The following is a 21,561-nucleotide window of genomic DNA, read 5'->3' as shown; positions in this document are numbered from 1 at the left end:
ATTACTTTTTACGATATTTTAACATTTATTCATAAAGTGATAAAATTGGTTACCTCCATGCTCTATATAAAAAGGGGTTTATTGAAAATAACTGTAATTCTTTACTATATAAGAGGGAAGGATCACAAGGAGTAAGAGAAAATATTAAATACCCCCGTCACAGCAAACCTGCAGACTAAGCGAATTTTCATTTGCCCGATTTTCAATTAAATCTAAAATAGCAATGCGTTTAACGATTCCCTAGGTTTGCTGCTACAAGGAGGCTAATAAAGTTTGTTTATAGTAAAATATTAATAGCCTAGTATTAAACAAATAAATTTGATAAGTTTTATTAAGACATATCTATAAACAAACAAACAAAATCATTTTACACTATTCTCCTTAAGAATAGCATGGAATTTTAAAATTAATATTTTTGAATTTTATTCGTAACTAAAACACTTACAAAACACGTTAATATACTAAATTATTTGTTTTCTTTAAGCTCTTTAAAATACTCTAGAGAAAAATTGGGAGACTTTGTCTTTTGAGGGTCAAAAATTACAAATTTTTACCACGAAATATAAAACATATCGGTTCCATGGACCGATTATGCCGGTTTCGTTAAAATTGAACCAAAATTACTCGAGTTATCATGTTTATGGACACGTATATAACATGGATATATTATATTATATATACGTATATAAACACATATATAATATTTTGAGTGGATGATGCTTTAGGCTTCTGGGTGCATCGAAATGAAAATGTAAATCGGTTTCGGGTCTATGTTTTACCATAAGACCTTCGGTAATAGCTTATCTCCTATATGGGATGTTCGCTAAAAGGGGATGGATTAAGTTTTACACTATAACATAATAATAACATAGGTTACTAAGAAAAAATTTCAACTTTTAAGGTGGTGTGAATAATCTTTTAACGTGTTTTTTATGCAAATCTATTAAGACCAATTTCAAATTGATATGTATTTTTCTAAGGTAGTTATTTAAGCTATTTTTTTTACATTTATTAAAAATTAAAACAATTGTATTTGTATAAAACCTTACATTACATATTAAAATGAAGTACTTAAACTAAAGCCATTTTTCTACAATTTCCGTAGTATCTCTCTTTACAATTTCATCATCACAATAATTAATCTCAGACGACTCATTAACAATTTTATTATTCTTAGCAACTTGTCCATCTTTACTGATTTTGTCCAAGTTGGTGTTCAAGCAGGATTCCCCTTTACAAACCTAAAACCTTGCATATTGCAGAACAGGCAACACCAATCTTTAAGCACAAACAATGTGGTGCAAAAACACTTTTCATACATACTGACGTTTTCAGCTTGTATCTTAAGTTCCTCAAACTTATTTTCAATCAATACAAGTACGGTTATCTTTCGTTGTTATAACGACCAGGACAGCACGAAGACATCAGAGCAGCATTGTCGGTACAAGCATTTTTGTCCTGAACAATGGGAACGAGGTTTATGGAGTAAAAATTGGGTTTTCTTATTTTACTTTACCCTCAAAACACAAAGGTTCCCAATTTTTCTCTAGAACATTTTAAATAGCTTAGAAACAAATAATCTTATGTATTAAAAAAAAGTTTTCTTTTCCGAGTTCGTTTGGCTCTTCTACCCGACCGATTTTCATGATTGAGGTCTTAAATGGAAGGCATGCACGCCAAGCTTTCACACAAAGCATCGGCAAATATTTATGTACAGTATTACTCGACCAAAACTCATAATTTGATTTATTTTATAATTCTTACTTTAATTTAAGATGTACCATCACAAGCTATAGTTTTATAATTCTATATATTTTAGTCTAAGAACCATCAGTTAATTACTGGTTTTTATTTAAGCTGTTAGTTATTCAAATCGCACGAGTTTCAAGCAAACGCAAGGTGAACAACCAACATTAAATTACTTTTCATAAGGTTTGTATATGATTAAAAATCAATAGCTCCATTATTATTCATACTTTTCTATATGTTTTAAACTCAAACAAATCAATAAATTATAGGCTTTAATTTGAGCTAATGATCGTTTGAATCAGTTAAGCTCAAGATACTGTATTACTCAATCAAAAATCATAAATTTGATTATTTCTCGGATATTGTATTTATTTTAGCGCTGCGGAGCAGCATGGGTCCTCTAGTTTAGTATATTAACGTGTTTTTGTATGGTTATTAGTTACGGATAAAAATGCTAAAATTGTAAATTTAAAATTCCCATGTTATTCTTATGTAGAATAATAGTGTAACATGATTTTGTTTGTTTGTTAATAGATATATTTTGATCAAACTTGTCAAATTTATTTGTTTTATACTAGGCTATAAATTTTTTACTATAAACACACTTTATTAGCCTCCTTGTAGCAGCAAACCTAGGTATATTTAGCTGTTTGTTGTTTTTGTTGGTTAAACGCAATGCTATTTTAGATTTAATCGAAAATCGGGCAAATGAAAATTCGCTTAGTCTGCAGGTTTGCTGTGACGGGGGTATTTAATATTTTCTCTTACTCCTTGTGATCCTTCCCTCTTATATAGTAAATAATTACAGTTATTTTCAATAAGCCCCTTTTTATATAGAGCATGGAGGTAACTAATTTTATCACTTTGTGAATAAATGTTAAAATATCGTAAAAAGTAATAATATTTCGAAACACCCTATATGGAGTGGTTTAATTCACTTAAAACTAGTCCCAATCGATTTAAAGTAACTAAAACCATCGAAAACCACACCTCACTCGACCTTAAACGTAAAAACAAAATTATTCAGGAACAAGGGCCCTTCGGAACAAAAAGGGCCCCAAAAAGGGCCTTAGGACACCCAAAATTTTGGGGACCCATCGGATCCTCATTTCTCATATTATTAGTAACTATTATTATATTATTATATTATATTTGTATTATTAGTAACTCACAGGTAAAATTTCATGAATGTACAAATTTTGTTGTTTATAAAACCCTATTTTACCTGTACTATCAATAAATTGTAGAGATGCAACGAAAGCTTAAATGTCCAAATAGTGTTTTTAAAAAGATTTTACTAATCGTAATTTCGATACAATTTCAATTTTTTGCAAACCCAAATATATTTTTCTGGTGAGCAAAAAAATACAATTTTAAGAATTTAGCTATGTTTTTGACCGTACTATTGTCCCCTTATTGCAACCGGATTGTAACAACAATTGAGAAAGTTTTCCAGCATTTTCGTCATACCTGTGTGTTTGCTCCTTCCAATAAATCACCAAAATGGAGGTTTTGGCACATCACGTTCAGTTGATGAATTGTCCAGTGGTTTCAAACCCTTGAAAATAGTTTCTAAGGTTTTCAAGTAAAAAGAGTATTTAGAAATTTATCATACAGGGTGTTTCGAAACGCCGTGGTCATGTTTCTTAGGTCAACAAACATAAAATATCATATAAACATATGCCCTATATCGCTTCGGTTTCCGTCTGCGTGTGTATTTTTATATAACTTCCCATAAATTTGAAACCACTTGAGGTACCAACCTCAAACTTGGTACGTGTATGATGTACTAAATAAATAAAAACACGTGTCTTGTACTAATAGAATAAAAAATTGTTGTAAAGCATCAAGTAAGTTTCTACTTTGTATAGTTTCAAAATGGCGGTAATTTTTCAAAGCTTAATAACTCAAAATCCATAATTAAAAAAAATCACAACTAACAAAAAGGATGGACTATTTAATTCACTTTACAGAAATGTACAAGGTTTATATGGTCATAACACAACTAAAAGACAAAATTTAAATCCTATAAAGGTAATACCTACTATTTTATTGAATTTTCCCAACTTTGTGGTCTTAACATTTTTTTCTCCGTTATTTGTGTGATAAGCCTTCAAAATCTGTACATGTCTGTAAAGTAAATGAAATGTCCATACTTTTTGACATTTTAAACCCTTTTTATTAAATCCTATGGTGTTTGAGTTACTAAGCTTAGAAAAAATAAAAATGGCCGCCATTATGAAATCGTACAAAGTAGAAACTTGATGCTTTGCAGAAAATAGTTACTATTATTTATCATACACTTGCCAAGTGGGTACTTCTAGTGTTTCCAAAGTTATGGAAAGTTATGTAAAAAAATACATACACACTGACAGACGGATAACGAAGCGAGATAGGGCATACGTTGTTATTCACTACTACTATAAGGAAGATAATGCAATAAGCCAAGTGATTGATAAGGACTCAAATAATCTTCGGTAATTTTCTAATGGATTCCATTTGTAGATCATTTGTCTTGCTATCGGGTAGGCTTCAATGAAAACGGTAACCGTGGCGATTTCTTTACAGCGGTTCGAAACCATTTATCAATGGATATTCTGGTCAGGTTATTTTATAAAAGAAAAACGTTTATGTCAGGGTAATTCTTGATCCCATTTGTGGCTTTAAAGTCACCGTTTCAATGAAAAGAATCCATAAAAGACTTTTATAGAGCTAAAGAGATTTAAAAATGTCAGGTAAATTATGACAGGTCATGATCATTATGATCAGGTTTTTATGACTAAAAAGTTTATATATAAATTATATTCTGGCACTAAAAATTTATTTTTTTGTATGTAAAGTTAATTGTCAGTTGTAGATAGACGAGGTGACCCGTGCACAAATTGTGCAGTTCAATAGGGTCGAAAACCTGTTTCCGAGGCAAAATAAATGTATTGCAATACCTAATTACCTTCTGAACATTACGTTTGTTTAGAACAGTTATTAGATGAATATAACTACTAATATACAATAAATTTGTTGATTTTATATCTAGACTATAAAGAATGATTAACTAACTCAATCAGGTCACAGTTGTTAAAAGGTAGCATAGTTAACATTTTCATATAATTTTTAGTCTCTTGTTTACAATCTGTGGTTAAACATTCAATTTAAGGAAAAACTGTTAAATTACAATTCATACAATCATTATAAAGAAAGAAAGTTGGTCACCATTGCTGATTCTTTGAAAATTCGCTGTAGAAAAAGATTTTACTCAAGGGGGCGAAGGCCTACAGTGAATCACTTTGTTATTTGCCATTCTGAGGTGCACTTACAAAACGTAACAACTGGTAAAGTATAGTGGGTGAAAATGAGATTTTGCAGGAAAATTCCATATTTTATTCAGTATCTAGATAGAACATTGTGTTATGTATAGCAAATATGAAACTTATTATTACGTGTATCACCAGAATAAGGTTATAACCCTTCAACAAATAAATGGATAAAACCAAGATATACATGTAAAGGCGTTTGAGTTCAAACATTACACATTAACAATAATTGTAGTTTACTACTATGTTTTATTGCAAAACATGAACATCAGAAGCAAGGGAAACAAGTGTTTAAACCTAAACAAAATTGGTCTTTGGTGTGGAAAACACTTGAATATATTCTATATTGTTCATTGATTCGCAGTGGTCAAACTACATAGTAAGAAAATGCTTCTAACTAGTCAGTAAACTTTATTTAAAATGTTATTTAATATATTTGAAAATCATTGCAGTAATTTAAGGCGAAAATTGTATCATTGCTAAGTTGGTGCAAAAGTACCATTACGCCAGGCGGCTGGCGGTCTCGTCGTTTGGCAGTATTCCTGCATCACATTATAATGAGGCTCTTATCGCTAACTGGTTGTTTTGTTGGAGTTTAAATTTAAGCTGGATTTTCGTAGACGTAAATTAGTTTGTTGTAATTGGATAAATGGTAATTTGGCAGTATTGGATTTAAAAATTCATAAACTGTTTAATATTTCCATATGATTTTGCTTAGTATATTTCCTATAATTGTTTCTGACTACTATTTATATTGAATAGTTATATTTTTAGAATGGAGCAATAATTAGCTGTTTATGGAACCAAACATTTCAATCATCCTATGCTTAAATTGAGACGTAAACTTGTGGATACTGAATTATAAACATTTTATTGATAAAGGGTATACGTTTCAGAATATAACTTCCTCCATTTGTATGTTAATAAAAAACATGCCGTAGTTCGAAATAAGTTAATTTCTCGGCTTGAATGAATTTTAATGTCAGTGTATCCAAAGACTTAAGTAATTGTCATCGAGCGCTATCCGTTGGTAATTTAATTCAACATCACTCCTTTTTGTCAAAAACATAGAGATTTAAAATGAAAAGAGGTAGTTTTATTGTATAGCAATTAAATGTTGTCCTGAATATACAGAGTGTCCCGTAAGTAAACAGCCCAGTACACGAATTGGTTTCATGGTTTAACATAAAGAGAAAAATCTAGAATCAGGAGCAACCTGACTACTTTAACCTATTCTACCTCATTTTACAACTAAATATCAAAACCTTTCAGCTATTGTTTTAACTTTTTTTAACTTGGTGTCCTTTACCAGAAAATGTTATATCCTAAATGAAATTTACTTAATTTCTTTTTTTAGAACTACTACCATTTTTAGTAATATAAATTTTATACTTTTAATAACACTAATAAAACCTTACTAGTGTGTTTACTACCAGGGTTTACTAGTGTTATAAGACGTGTAACTTATTGTTTTTTTTTTTCAGGTAAATTGATAACACGTACGATGCTGAACAAGAAGTTGTGAATATAAATATTAAATATTTAAATGTCTGCCATTTTGAAATTTTATATTTGACCAAGTAATTTTTTACATAAGTTTTTTTTATATCTAAATAACATAACAGGATTCATAAAGATCAATTGGAACAATTACAAGCTAGAAAACAGATATCTGGTTGAAAAAGTGATTTTGGAAAATTTAATTCTTAAATTTTTTCTTCATTTTCACAATTTTTCGAGTTTTGGCTGTTAATGACATGACACCGTGTATAAAATGTAAACTTACATAACATAAAAATGTTACGTACACCTGTTCTTTCAAAGATTTCTTAACATGTCTCATGAATTTGTATATTTCTCAAGTTGTTTAGTAACCCAAACGATTCGTAAAACAAGCTTTCTGAATTACCATTATTATGGTGATGTATACTAAAAAAGTCATACGAAAAACAGTTATATCCAATGCTTTCAATATGGGCTGAAAAAATATTCATACAGAACTTGAAAGACTGGAAATATCTCAAACGGTTAGTTGATATTGGCAGATTGAGCCGAAATACCATCGTCTGAGAAACTCTTGAAATAGAACACATCAGTGGTATTTACTCAGAAAGGAGGTGAATTTGTAAACAGAGCGTTGGATTGGAAACAGACTGAATTGGCTTGGAGACTCTAGAAGACCCACAACAAACCTGAACTGTCCCGTTTGAGGGGGGGGGGGGAGGCGTTGTGTGACTAAACAGATTAAATATTTTAAAAACACTTTGGTCCTACGAGGGGGTGATTAACTTGAATAAAACATGTTTATTTTAATGCTATGTGTAATTTTAGTTATACTATTGCAACTTAGTAGTAGTATACAGTGCGTACGGTAACTTGTGAAACAGAAACTGTCAACTTGTATAAAGCTTTATCAATTCGTCGGTACAGGTAAAAATTCAAAATGGTAAAAAATATGAACAGCATGGAAAAATAATTTCTAACATGTGACCCTTAAAAATACACTGTACTTTATTTTTGTAATTTGTTAAATACGTTAAACAAATAGGGAGATGAGTTGACAAGTTTTGTTTCTGTCATGGTTTTTCGTCAATAGACCAAAAATTAATTTGAAGAGCTTGGTAAAATCAACTGGTATGCTGTAAAACCAGTTAGAGTGCGGTTAACTTACGCGACAATCGTGCAAGGCACTTTTTCAAACAGGCATAATATGAAATAATCCATCTAAATTAACCATTTGCCAATTTTTTTTTAACTTGTACTCTCATTAATTTATTACTCAAATTAATTACTCAAGAGACAATTAAGGACTCATAAAACTGCATGCTACTGATTCAAACTGACAAAACTGTATTGTAAATAAGAAACAACATTTTTAGTGCAGACAAACCATTTGTGGTTCTTGCACTTTTGTATCCTATGTATTGGTAATTATTGTGTTAATAAATTTCTTGATTGATTGATTGATTAAATCTGCTCGATAAATATAAGAAAAGTAAAAAAAAATAGACCCGATAGGCAAATGACAAGACCTTTGAATGGCCTCCTACTTATTGACTACTGGAAGTACCGGCCTATACATTTCTAGAAGTACAAATAACTAGAGTTGAAACTTATTTGCCTGTAATTCAGCTTATTTCTATTTTTACAAGTTTCCTTGTAAATATACAATTCTTCCCAAGCATTCGTTACATATATTATTTATTCTTTAAAACACATAGACTATCCTCTGATATCTCTGTTAGCCGATAGGATACCAATTTTATCCTATACAAATTGCTAACTAACTATTAGTTAGTATTTAAATAACTGTTAGAATATTGAGTTCTCGGCGCCACTCAAGATTCTTGTCATTCGCCTATTGGGTCTGATGATAATTGGAGTGTCCAATTGAAATCCACCACTACTTACCATCGCGTACGTATATTTACCGTCTTGTAAGTTAACGTAAATATATTTTTTAAGTGCTATTAGACGTATCTTTTATTTAATTTCCCTAAATTTAATAACACGTTCAATACTGATTTAATAATTAGTACTATCAGATTTATTAAATTTATTATTTAGATGATAACATGAGATATAAGTCCACTTATGCCACATTTGCATACATATTGCATGTCTTTGGTTACATATTGTGATTACCATATTAGACTTTGACAAGATCAAGTTACTGCGATGATGACTATACGACAGTCGCGACTCGCTCTCACTTCTGCATGGTATAGAGATTGGTATATTATAGGTTTTCTATGCATACCGTGTTTATTTTCAGCAATTTATCGGAATGCAATATCATCAATATTAACTTTAAGCATAAAAAGGCGTTGTTCATTTTTGTGTCCGTATTTTACATCACTATCCTTAAAACAATATCTTTTATGTTTAATATTATTTTAGCACTTAATCATTAGGTTTTAAATGAATTCTTCTTACGAACTATTTCGCTGTCCTCTTACTTAGTAACAAAATAACAAAAGCACTAGATTCCATTATACACATGACCTTCGTGTATTTGAGTTGAGTACGCCCGGTTGCATCCTCTCTTATTTAGTATTTAAATCATTAGATGACGTTTGGATGTTTTGTAATTTGTACTGTTGAAAAGTTTGTTTTAGGATTATTCTAAAGACCTTTAATTATTCACTAAAAAGCAGCTGTTCGTAAAACGTATCTAGAATCTCATGTAATTGTAAAGTGCATAAATCAGTTGCATTTCCGAGATCAAAGTTTAGAAGAAAAATATATATTGGGGAAAAGTATAAACGTTTGCAAGGAAATTAGTTACTTTCTGATTAAAATCAGTTTCTACAAGCCTTAATGAGTTGAAAATATTACGTAATATTTTCTCCCATTAAGCGTGTTCAGTATTTAATATTTACATAAAAACCCGCACTACATTAAGGATTTAAAAATGATGGCGTTTAGCTTTGAATCAGTTTTTTTTTCTCTACTGGTAGTCTTAGACTAATTTTAAAACACGTCATTTTGAAATATAATAAGTCCGCACACAAATGAACTTTCAATATTAATTAGTTAAAAAATCCCAAAATGGAGGATACAGCTAAACTAGGGAAAAATATATATAACTACACAGATAATCTACGACTTTTTAGTATCTGGTCATACAATAACATGCTACGATGTTTTGTGACACCCTGTGTAGTGTTGATTACATCTTTATCAGGAGTACAACTAGTCCTACCATTCACGATGGTAAATTTACTTCAACCCAAATATATTTTTTTCAATATCAAAAGTAGCTGGGCCCTTTGAAATATAAATTATTTGTTTAACTTTCCTTGAAATCGAAAACATGACCCAGTTTTAACTATTTAAAATAGACACGATGTTCTGATTAAACTAAAGAGGAGTATTTAGTCTCTGCAAATATAATTGATTAAAATGGTTGAATATAAAACAATAATCGTTGTAATTGGAGGGTAAAAAGTTGTTCGGCGTACTACAAAGTAAACTCGATCTTCTACTGCCCCATCTTGTTCCAGTAAACAATTATTCACAATGGAAGAACGCGCGTATATCAGGCACTGTTTGAAATGAACTTCACTCTACCTTCACTTAAACTTCCACTCGTCTCGCCATGGACATCAAGTTAGTATTTCTGACCCTTAGTATTGCGAGTGCAATTCTATTTCAGTCTTCAGAAACAAAGTGTTTACTCGCCTCTACTCATCCTGAACAAATACCAATGATGTGTTCTATTCCGGATGTTCTGCCACTATTAGGACCAACTGAACTGACTCGTTCTTTTGTTGAAAGTTAAGTTGTACTTTGTTGATTATAGAAGTGTTTGGTATTTGAATATTCTTTATTGAATATTCAGACAACACTGAGATTTAGTGGAGGTGTTTTTATAGAAGATATATTACTATACTATATTACTACTACACAAGATAAAATCTAACACCCCCAAAAAAGTCCTGTTTAAGTTAATTTAAGGAGCACCCCTGCATAAACGTCAAATTTAGTAAGCATAGCTGCTAAATACATTGTTTTAACGAGCTCTCTAATATATTTAAGTTCAACATCACTGTAACGCTTTGTTTTTTTATCATTATCAATTTATTACTAGATAGTTATCAACACTGTACTCTGTAATTTATAAAAAGCTGTGGCGTTGTTACTAGGTTTGTATAAAAAACTGTCGGAGCCTAAAACAAACAAATAACACAATAACGTATGTGAAGTCTCTTTTCGTACATAGAAAATTTCTACAACAAAAAGCATAATCGTTCTACTTATTAGCAAGCCTTTTGTCATTCGTTTAGTGTTATTTGTGGTGAGTTTTTGTTTGTTTAAAAATCCTTTTTGTATACTTTAAAACGATATGGTTTTTGAATTTTTTAGGTTTGATTGTGTAATGCCAGTTCAAATGGAACAGTAAAAGACTATTATATACTATATATTTGCATGGGATACCTACTGTTTTGTTTTTTTATAGACAGGTAAACTACTAGACGAGGGGAGCGAGCTGGCGTAGTGGTTAGAGCGCGAAACTTCAGTCCCTGAGGTCCCGGGTTCAATCCCCGCCAAGTCACCAATGGATTTTATCTAAGTGATAATGCCGCTACCCCTAGGTCCAGCCTGAAGTAATGTGAAAAACAATCCCAGGCTCGTGCCTAGCGTCCTAGGTAAAAAACAAAAAAACAAAAAAACTAAAAAAAAACTACTAGACGAAGTGGAGTTTGAGTGTTCATGTCACGACATTATTACAATCTAATCCATTGGTAATTGGTAAGATTCGAATATGATCATCCATATTAAGAATTCCACGTTTTAGCCTTTAGAATGATCACAACACTAAATAATGCAATAAAACCCCATGGGTGTGATTCTCTAGATAAAACTTGTCATATTGTTTTATTAAAGAACTACTGTGTTTGACGATGTCTCCATCTTCAACATCTAAAAAGAGCATTACAATAATAGTAGTTTCGTTTCAATTTACTAACAAATACCTATATAATTCCTGAATCAAATCTTTTACTTTCATTATTTTCTACATAAACTATCCATTTATATTTTTTAAACTAGGCTAATGGGTTTTGAATAACATACATTCATTGTATAAGAAATGACTTGTAAAAATTATCTTTAGAAACTTTTCAAGTTAATATCCCATTTAATAGTTTGCACCTTATTTTACGATATGGTAGGGTTGGAATGGTGAGTTGTCTAACCGTTGTAGTATATCATGAGATAGCAGTTGATGGTGCACAAGATTAGTGGCCGAGATCACATAGGTGCAACCCCATACACAAACCTCCAGTATGATGGTGCTTTGTCATCTATAAGTTATCGCGATTATTAAAGCTACCTACTCTATCTTTGGACTTCTTCCTTCAGCGATTCGTTTTATTGAAGGAACCTAAAAACAGTTTAAAACTGCATTAGGCTCGTACTACGTGTACGCTTTAAAATAAGTGGGTACACTTAAAGATACTACGAATACGATCGGCTTGTGCAGCGTTTCCCATTTCATTCAACGTTTGGATTTAACCTAGCCTAAAAACGTGTGCCTAAAACCTAAAACCTAACCTAAAAAAGTGCTTGAAATACTAATTACTGTTTTTTATATTCTTTTTAGTAACTGTAGGAAAATATAACGTGTAACGTGAGCGCAAAGTCCCTTTGCTACACTCGAAAAACTTTCCACACTCGCCTACGGCTGGTGCGCAAACATTTATCTCATGTGCAGCAAAGTGCCACTTGGTACACAAATAGCTATAGATTCTACCTTTCCTTATCTTCTTGTTCCATTTATGTTTTAATTTGATATTTTAACAAAGATTATGTGTTATGTTAGTTGGCGTTTGATGTTTTTTATTTACGTTATACTCATTTGGTACAAACGCATTTAGTACCAATGGATTTTACAGGATTCGGACGGTACAAAGGACAAAGGTCAGGCAGACACAAAGCAGCGTTCTGCTAGAGTGGCTCGGATGTTACTCGTCGCGACCGATGACCCTACAAATGTGCATGCGTCTATATCAATGTAAGTACTGATCGGTAAAAGTTTAAATATTTGTATTCACGTTTCGTAGTAGTGGCATGATGTGGACTGTATACATTTTTAACCCCAAGACATCCAATAAACTGACTACATTTCTTTCGAATGCCTGATGCCCAATCATGTACAAAAACATAAGTCGCAAGAGTACGACAGTTGACTTGGAGGACTAAAGGAAACCAAACTATTCTTTGTAAAAAATGTATTTGTACTGTATATTGTTTTAACTTGACGTCATTCCATGGACTGATTACATTATATCATGCCGATGCCTGATGAAACGTAGGTGGCAAAATACGACGAGAGTTAAACTGGACGACTGGAGGTAATCAAAATGCTACTGGTGCATTAACAATTTCAGAGGCAATAACCCTCATACTAATATAAAAACTTAATATCATACTATGTTAAAAATACCCTTTTTACCAACAAACTATTATCAATAAAAAAACATATAAAATTCAAAATAACTGTGAGCTTAAAAATAAAAGAAATATTTTATCTCGAGTTATATTTTAAGGCTCAATTGTTTGTTGCCAATCCACAATTATATGTAATGTTGTGTTATGAAAATATTATGCAACAAACTGTAACATTGTTTAGTAGGTCACAAGTATCATAATCGTAGCATTCGAGTTGGTAATTAGGTTTATGGGTGCTGTAAACCAAATGAATAGTTCGCTAGCTTGTTGCAGTTCAACCAATGTGTTACGAGCAATATGTTCATGTTCGCTCAAAATTGTTACACATTTATTTGAATGGCTTATGATCCACATTCATAGTTTGAAGCCATTGAAATTTACAATGCAAACATCATTGTAAAAGCAGGAGTGTATTTTTATAAACATGATATATCAGGTTCACAAAAAAAATACAGTATAGAATTCGAGAAAATTGTTTAACATAAATCTCTGTTTAACACCTGTTTCAATTGGATATTATACTACTATTGAAACTAATCCTTTTGTTATCGTACAATATACACGAATCCGTTATATACGCACAAATAATTTTTACTACGGGGTTTCAACAGTTCTTTGTTAAAAAACGATCTAATCGACTTAAGATGGTAAAACATATATGGTGGTTCTTCCTTTTGGTAGTAATGACAACACGTTTTTACCCAGAAGTGGATAACCTCATCACATATTCAGTAGGCCTAATAATTCTAGTTAATGTTAGTCAATTGCATATATTATCTATTCGAATTAATGAATCCCTTGTCCATTCAGGCTAGTAAATTCTCGTAGCTAAATGGCCTATTGAACCGCATATAATGCATCTCTTTTCTGTATTTTGTTATACAGTAGTTCTCTTATCTAATTGTATAATGAATCTACTATATATACATTCCAATAAATCTAAACTTTACCTGGTCTAATTAATCCCTTGTGAATAAGGTATAATTCTCTTTCCCTTATGGTCTAACAAATCACTTATCTTCATGGTCTATTGAATCTCTCATCTATAAGGTCTACTGAATCTCTTCTATCATATCTTCTCATTCATCAATCAATCTCAATTCAATCGCATTCATATCTCTTATTTATTTGGCTCAATGCATCTCTTATCTACATGATCTACTAATACGATTATCTATTGTATGGTCTTATGAATCCCTTATCATAATGATATTTTTAATCTAATTCCTACATGGTTTAGTGTATTATCTGTCCAGCTTAATTAAATTGTTATATAAATTATCAAATCAGCCTTTTATTTTCTCAACCCAAGAAATATCTTATCTTAAGGTATAATACACTTCTTGTCTAAACAAGAAAAACATAATAAAATTAAAAGTTTTCGAGTAACCAACATATAAGTTTCTAGGACTTATCATATATTTTAACTGTTAAATGTTAAGTCATAGTGTTAACATAAATTAAAAATGACTTTCATCGATTTTCCCTTATACGGAATAAGCTGGTGTTTTGGAGGAGCTGTTATGTAGTTATACAGGTTTGCTGCACTGGGGGTATGTTATGTTTCAGTACAGTTTTAACTATCGTAAGTCATATTTGGTCAATTTGATGACATGCTCAACAAATGTTTGATTTTGATTTTGTTAAGGAATTAAGTGTACTGTACAGAGAATTTTTGTTTGGAAATATGTGCTATTTTTAGTAATAAACTTTAGGGTTGAGAAATCTATTACCAAAATACATGCAAGTAGACCTCTCTGTCATGTCTGAGTAAAAAATACGATATTTTAAAACAAAAAAGATATTATTATTTGTTATCAAATTTATTGGGTTTAAATAGTGTACCTATGATGTATGTTTAACATTATAATTACATATTTCTGGTTCATTAACATTAGTTATAGTATAATGTATATGATCCATTTTAAAAAAAGGTATAAAGAAGAAAACTCCAGGTCTTCTCAGACTTCCAGGATCTAGCAAAGAAAACTTATAAAGTTATTACTCTTGACTAACTATAACTCGACTTTCTATAAAAATAAGAATATTTTTTCATTTGCAAAGATAAGTATAAAATAAAAAAAATGCAGTATATAACAGATATCTAGTTTTAGTTAGGCCTAAGTGTTAATTAATAATTCAAAATCTAAGCATATACCAATTGTGGTACCTCAAATTGAATACTTAGTAATACAAAAAAACTAATGTTACAAAAGAATCTCTAATACTGCTATTGCTGGTTGGTTTCAATTTCAATCCCTACACGAAGTTTTGAATCCAAAAGGAAACATTGCAGCAAAACTTAAAAAGAAACAAAGAGAGAATATTTCTAAGAGACTCCCTTGTCTCTCCCCTCAGCTTAGGAGTTTTTTAATTGGACACGTTTAACAACCCTAGCGTCGACCGGTGAATGGCTACCGGTGGATAGGGTGGGCGGTGGATCCAGCTCAAGGTCAACCTAGTGTTTAACACCATCATATATATACCTTATGAAATAACGTATAGAAAACGTTGATTAGTGTACTACAAGTATAGAATGTAGATTGAGTGGGAGTACCCTCTACCTCCCGCCCACCTTTCTTTTCCTCATGTTTCCCGGTTCCTCGGCATCCGCGACGTTCTCTAGCAGACTCCTGAAGGTGATACACTTCACTCCACTTCACCACACACACTAACGCCCTCGTTCCACTTCAGCTACAACATGCCCGTCCGCTAACGGCCAAGGATCGAAGCCAACTGCGCTCCCATGGCATACCCACTGCGCGCGCATATCCCGCCATGCCGTCTCCATGACGACGTTCAGATCCACCCTACGTCCAAGTTGAAAATTTTCATTTTCTTAGCCTACATATGACGGAAAATTCTATGTTTTCGCACCGAGGTGCCCGAGGAGGCTCTCCCGACGGCTTTAATCTTCCCGTCTCTTCTTTGTCTCCTCTTTTACGCTCCCCTGTGACGTTTTAAGCTTCTTAGTTCTTAGTCTTCGAACTGAAAACATTTATACTGTATTTTAAGGTGGGCGTTTGTTTTATCGGTGTGGTTGTGCTTTGTTGAAAAGGGATAGGCAGTTTAAAAAATTATTTAGTAAATACATTATTTTATAATGTATGTGAAGAACTCTCTAAAAAGATATGACACCATGGTCGTCAGAGATCAAGAAGCGGGGTTCCTTGATAGCGTAATAGGCTAATATGCAACTGGTTGTTCTTCGATGTCAAGTTCGATTCCCTTTATACAAAATAATGAATTTGAGCAACCAACGTTTTTGCATAAATTCAACAAAACGTGATTCTTGACTACCGCTCAGTATTAAGACTAGGTATAAGTCGTTTCACATTTCCTCTTCTATTTCTGAACAAAGTAAGAACAATTTTGAAGTTCTACTTAATGTGGCATTTGATATTTACATTTTCATATTGTTTTTATTTTCACCGGTAAATGTTTATTATACGTGAGCACGTTCCATTTAATAATATTAAATTGCTCTCTTATATTCTAATTAGGATCCAGACTAAACGAAACCGTTACCATAAGGTTAATACTTACCTAAACAAGTTTTATTGACAAATTCATCGTCTGGTGGTGTTATGTTTACAAAAATAAATTATGTTGAATTACTTGGAACAGGTATTGCTTTTGCAGAGTTTACTGCAGATGAAATTATGTATTGATTAACTTCTCTGGGTTGTACTAAATGAATGGTCGTGTTATGTGTTTACCTGTTGGGTATGATTAAAATAGTTTAACTCAATAAATTCAAATTAAACTTTAGAATAGAATGGTAGACAATAACTCAAAACAACAGCTAAGACGCCCTCCTTGCATGGGTGAATTATAAATTAATACATGAACGGCTAATTAGGACTTCAACTATTATGAGTTTAATACTATAACAAATCAGTCCAAAAACACTGTATTTGACACTTTCAAAAACGTCCTACCTATGAATAAAAATGTACAAACTCTGATTTAAAAAGGTTCTAAATGGCATTTCGTATCAAGTTGTTGTTGTAGCTGACTCATTGGAACTAACAATTGCACACCCAAACAAAAAAATCATGATAAACCAAAATATCGGCTTTTAAAGATAATTTTGAGGTATTGATTTATTTTATAGATGAAAAAATTAGTAAATAAAAAGGAAATTCTAAGGTTTTATCAAACAGTTTTGCAAAAAATAATTTACTTTTATTAGAAATTAAAATGATTTATCTTACCTTAACCGTTCAACTATTCACGGCGGGTTGTTGTTATAGTGGTTCAAATGGTCGTAAAAATTTGCTGCATTCAATAGCTCATATGACAAATAATTGTGAAACTAAAATTATTTTTCAATAAAATACTAAGCAAAAATAACTACCCTCAAACCTAAGACCTTAAAAGAACATATCTATCAAATAAGTAGAGAGGAACCATATATAACATGCACCTTCTTGTCTATAAAATATATGTTTAATCATAATTATTGACTATATTAATCAACGAATATTGTTTATATAATCGTCTGGGTTCTGATTATTAATAATCTCAAAATATAATTTAGTATTATTCAAGTTCTTATTTTACACATCATAATATGTTTTATTTAAAAATGATAAAAACAATCTGTGACTGAAATCTCATTTTTTTATGGAAAGAATTTTCCAAAATCAATTAGTTTCCAGGTTTTAGTACATACAGTATTCCTTTAGAATAAGTAGATAGTAACTTAGATAAGTATTTAGGTTTTGTTTGCAGAATATGTGTTGTAGACAAACATTTCATTACTTATGACAGCCCTTAAACAACCCTTACAATAAATACCCCCACCGCAGCAAACCTGCAGACTAAGAGAATTTCCTTTTTCCTGATTGGATTTACACTAAAATGTCTCCTGAAAAATATCACATTTATTGCTTATTTAAATAGAATTAGTTTAACGAGTACTTAGGTTTGTTGCAAAAATGGAGGGTAAAAATGTTTATTTTTTTATAATATTAATAGTTTAGTAAGAAATAAATGCATTTTCCAATTTGATCAAAAAAGGTTCATAAACAGCACATAATAATGCTTCAATGTACTCAAAAATGAAAAAAAAAAACAATTTTTTACCCCATTAAACTCCCCTTAACCCCCGTTCCCAATGTCCAATCATGCTGGTTCGCGAACTCGTTCGGATAAATGTAGGTTTATATATATGAATTTTAACGGATGGTGTTTTTGACCTTTAGGGACCTCGAAACGAAAAAGTAAATCGGTTCCGGGTCCAGGTCTTACTATGAGTACTACGGTAATAGCTTATTCCCTATATGGAAAATTTGCTAAAAATTGTATAACCATGCCTTGTCTTAGATAAATAGTTCATTATCAAAATTCAACAACAAACTTAATTTCCACTGTTTACTTTAGAAATTTAATAAGTCACGTAACAAACATAAACGTTTTCACTGCTGTTAAACTTTGCCGGGCAAAACTGAGATAAAACGCAATGGCCTCGTATTATTCATTAGCGGTGGGTTTATGAAAGACTTGAAAATTTGATATCTGCAGTCTCTAAAGCTGCATTCAGGTCTCGCCTTTCACTAGACTCTTTAGGAAACCCTCTTCTCGGTCGCAAGTAATTATTTTCTGATTAAGACCTTCATCCCCGCCCTTAACATTTGAACTGTAGCACCTTTCATTCTTTCATTTAGATTGGATAAATCCGATAGCTTCTCAGGTGATCATAATGATGAGAGTGAAAATGGAAATTTAATTCTTAGACCTGAGGAATTGTGATCATTAATGCTTAGGGAATCAACATTACTATCGTGTGAGTCAATACTTACATAGTTCACTTATTATGTTATTTTTTGCCTGTTTACCTTGTATTAAACTGTAAGGTTCACTATTACAAAATTGAAATACCACTCACTGACACACTGATCACTGTATTTAAAAAAGTACTAACCATAACAACTCAGGAATTAGCATGGAGATTCTAATTAGGACCTAGGTGTGCAATAAGAAGCGTTTTTAAGAAATTCAGTCAGGACTCTGCCCCAGTTGCCTCCAAAGTTTCCATGTTATCTTTATGGGGAAAAATATTTGTTTAATTTTAAACAGATGAATTAACTAAGGAAACAGCTGGTTGTATTTATTTGATTGAAATGAAAATATTTTGCATTAAACTTATTTTGTGGCTTAAATATTTGTGTTTTACTGCATAACACTGTTTGTAATTGTCAAATGGATTTAAAATTCAAGAATGTGTCAAATACTTTGTTGAAGTTTTTAAGATTTGTTTCTCAGCAAATAAATAACGGTATATCTTTTAGGGATTATGTATTCAGAATATCAATGTCAAAGGAACAACTAATTTGAAATCCATTTTTATCTAATATTTTAAGGGATGGCATCCTTTCTTCTTCTATCACTAGTTTTTGATTATTTATAAAGGGTACTCAAGAGAGAAGATCAGAAGTGCTTGATAAGGTCCACTTCCATCCCTAGGATGATAAAGATTTCACTATCATGCAATTTCAGATGAGTATGTTTCTTTACAATCCCAATACACGTATTTTGTGGATTATGTAAAAAGTATTAGCTTTTAAGGGATTTTTGTAGATAAATGCATGATATCGGTGTTAATGATTCTTTTTACTGGAGAGGTAATAAAAGCCACTTTTATGTGAGTACATTCCGTTTGGTGAAAACATCATAGACTCTGTAGACCTGCAATTGCTTAGGGCCTTTGAGGGTTATAAGAACCACAATAAAACATCGTGCTAGGTTTTTATGTTACTTAATTTTACTTTAAGATAAATTAAACTTTCCAATAAGTTATGTGAGATCTGACAGTACTATTGGAAAGTTAGGTTTAAGAATGTAGTTAAACCTAAGTGAAAGAAGATTCAGCGGGAATTGTTTCTGTAACAAAAAATATGTATTCAGAGTGAGAAGTCCGAAGCTCATGGTAGTAGGACAGTATTGTTGTAAATGGAAAAGTTCTCTCTTAGTTTAACTTAAGTGGTCACATATGTTTAACTTAAATTTTCGTGAGTAAAGCAGCCACGACGGGGTAAGCTATTCACTATAATATTCGTATCTTATACCTGTGCAGCCGAGAGAACACAGTGCTCATCTAACAATGTAGGTCATTAGTTGATTCCTGAGGAGCTAGTGGTAGCCTTAGATATTACGAAACTATACCCAGCTGTTCTTGGTTAATGGTCTTTTAATGGCTCACATTGATATGACTCACAGGTAAAAAATACTTAAAAGGATGAAAGAGAGTGTAAAGAGATGCACTAGCACATTAAATTATACAATTACACTTACTCCAGCTATACTGTAATTAGTGCTATCAGTAAAAATAGGTATCATAGTTTATACAGTGCAAACTTAAGGTTATTTAGTACAAATGTAAAAGACGTACAAGCCCGAGTAAATCGATCTGAGTGATTATTTCTATGCCAGTTCTAAGTGCGGAAAATGTCTTAAATGGTAAAACGACATTAGAATTACCAACAAATATTTTTTACGAGGTAGAACTACTTTTCCAGCTAACAAATTAAGCTTAAAACTTGAACTTTACTTTTAGACAACCGGATAAAGGTAAACAATTTGTCAAACTACTAATTTAATAACCGGTCGAATGTAAGTGGTGTATATTTTTGCGTTTTTTTAAGGAACGGCTGAGACACTTAAAAACATACAATTGAGCAATTGAGAAAAAGTAATATGAAGCCAAAAAATTACTCCCAAGATACAAAATCCACGCTTTTAAGATTCAACCCGCATGTATTTCGACAACCAGTGAACTAGAACCAAACACAAAGTATTTTTTATTTGCCAAATATACTTTTTTTTATTGGCAAACATGTGATGCGGGTATACAAACCAGCAGGTTAAATGCACGGAATCTAAACAATTACTTTTGTGTGAGGTTGTACTAACACGGTGGTTAGGCGTGCAATATATTTGTATAGCTTTAATGCTGCTTTTAATGCATTAAAAGAGTGACGTTAATAAAGATGAAACTGTCAGAACAGTGAGTAGAATTCCACCGCTTATTAACATTTATTAGCTCATTGACAATTAAATTGGTCTTAACAGCTGATTAGTTGAAGATCAAAGCATTAAAATATTTTACTTCTTTTTCTCAATCCTTAAACTTTATTGGTTCGTTACACGTGTTGTATGTAAAACAATGCTGTTAAGTGAATCTTTTCAATTCTATGAACTGAAATGAAACTGCTACTGTAAGTTACAGTTTTAGGTAATAGATTTTTTGTTTTTTCATTCCACCATAAGATATTTACACAACAGATCATAATATGTATTTGAGGTGATTAAGAAATTCCAAATTTCTACACAAAATAACCAATTTATTATTATTTAAAAACATACAACACCGCTCATTTCTTATCGTTACACTAAACAATTATAAACTATTTAACAACTGGCATAGCATTAGGCAAATTTAAGTAATACGAGGAAACCAACGTAGGACGAATTACAGGAATAGTCATCAAGGTAGGAAATCATTGAACAAAGGTGGACACACAAAGAGCTTGAAATTATC

At 31.6% G+C, this 21,561-nt stretch overlaps 1 protein-coding gene across 1 annotated transcript in view; it reads right to left on the bottom strand.

Moving 5' to 3' along the window:
- Positions 1-15,709, bottom strand: part of LOC128988772 (potassium voltage-gated channel protein Shaw-like) — a 317,384-nt gene extending 301,675 nt beyond the window's left edge. The window contains exon 1 of the mRNA XM_054410392.1: positions 15,592-15,709. The gene's annotated coding sequence lies outside the window, so the exon portion shown is untranslated. The remainder of the gene's footprint in view (positions 1-15,591) is intronic.
- Between the last annotated feature and the right edge of the window lie 5,852 nt (positions 15,710-21,561).

This window comes from Macrosteles quadrilineatus, unplaced genomic scaffold (genome assembly GCF_028750875.1).
Source record: "Macrosteles quadrilineatus isolate MER2022 unplaced genomic scaffold, UCM_ALF_1.0 Scaffold_3__2_contigs__length_128488019, whole genome shotgun sequence".
Lineage (NCBI taxonomy): Eukaryota > Metazoa > Arthropoda > Insecta > Hemiptera > Cicadellidae > Macrosteles > Macrosteles quadrilineatus.
Note: the sequence above shows the minus strand (reverse complement) of the source record. Positions and strands in the feature narration are given on the sequence as shown.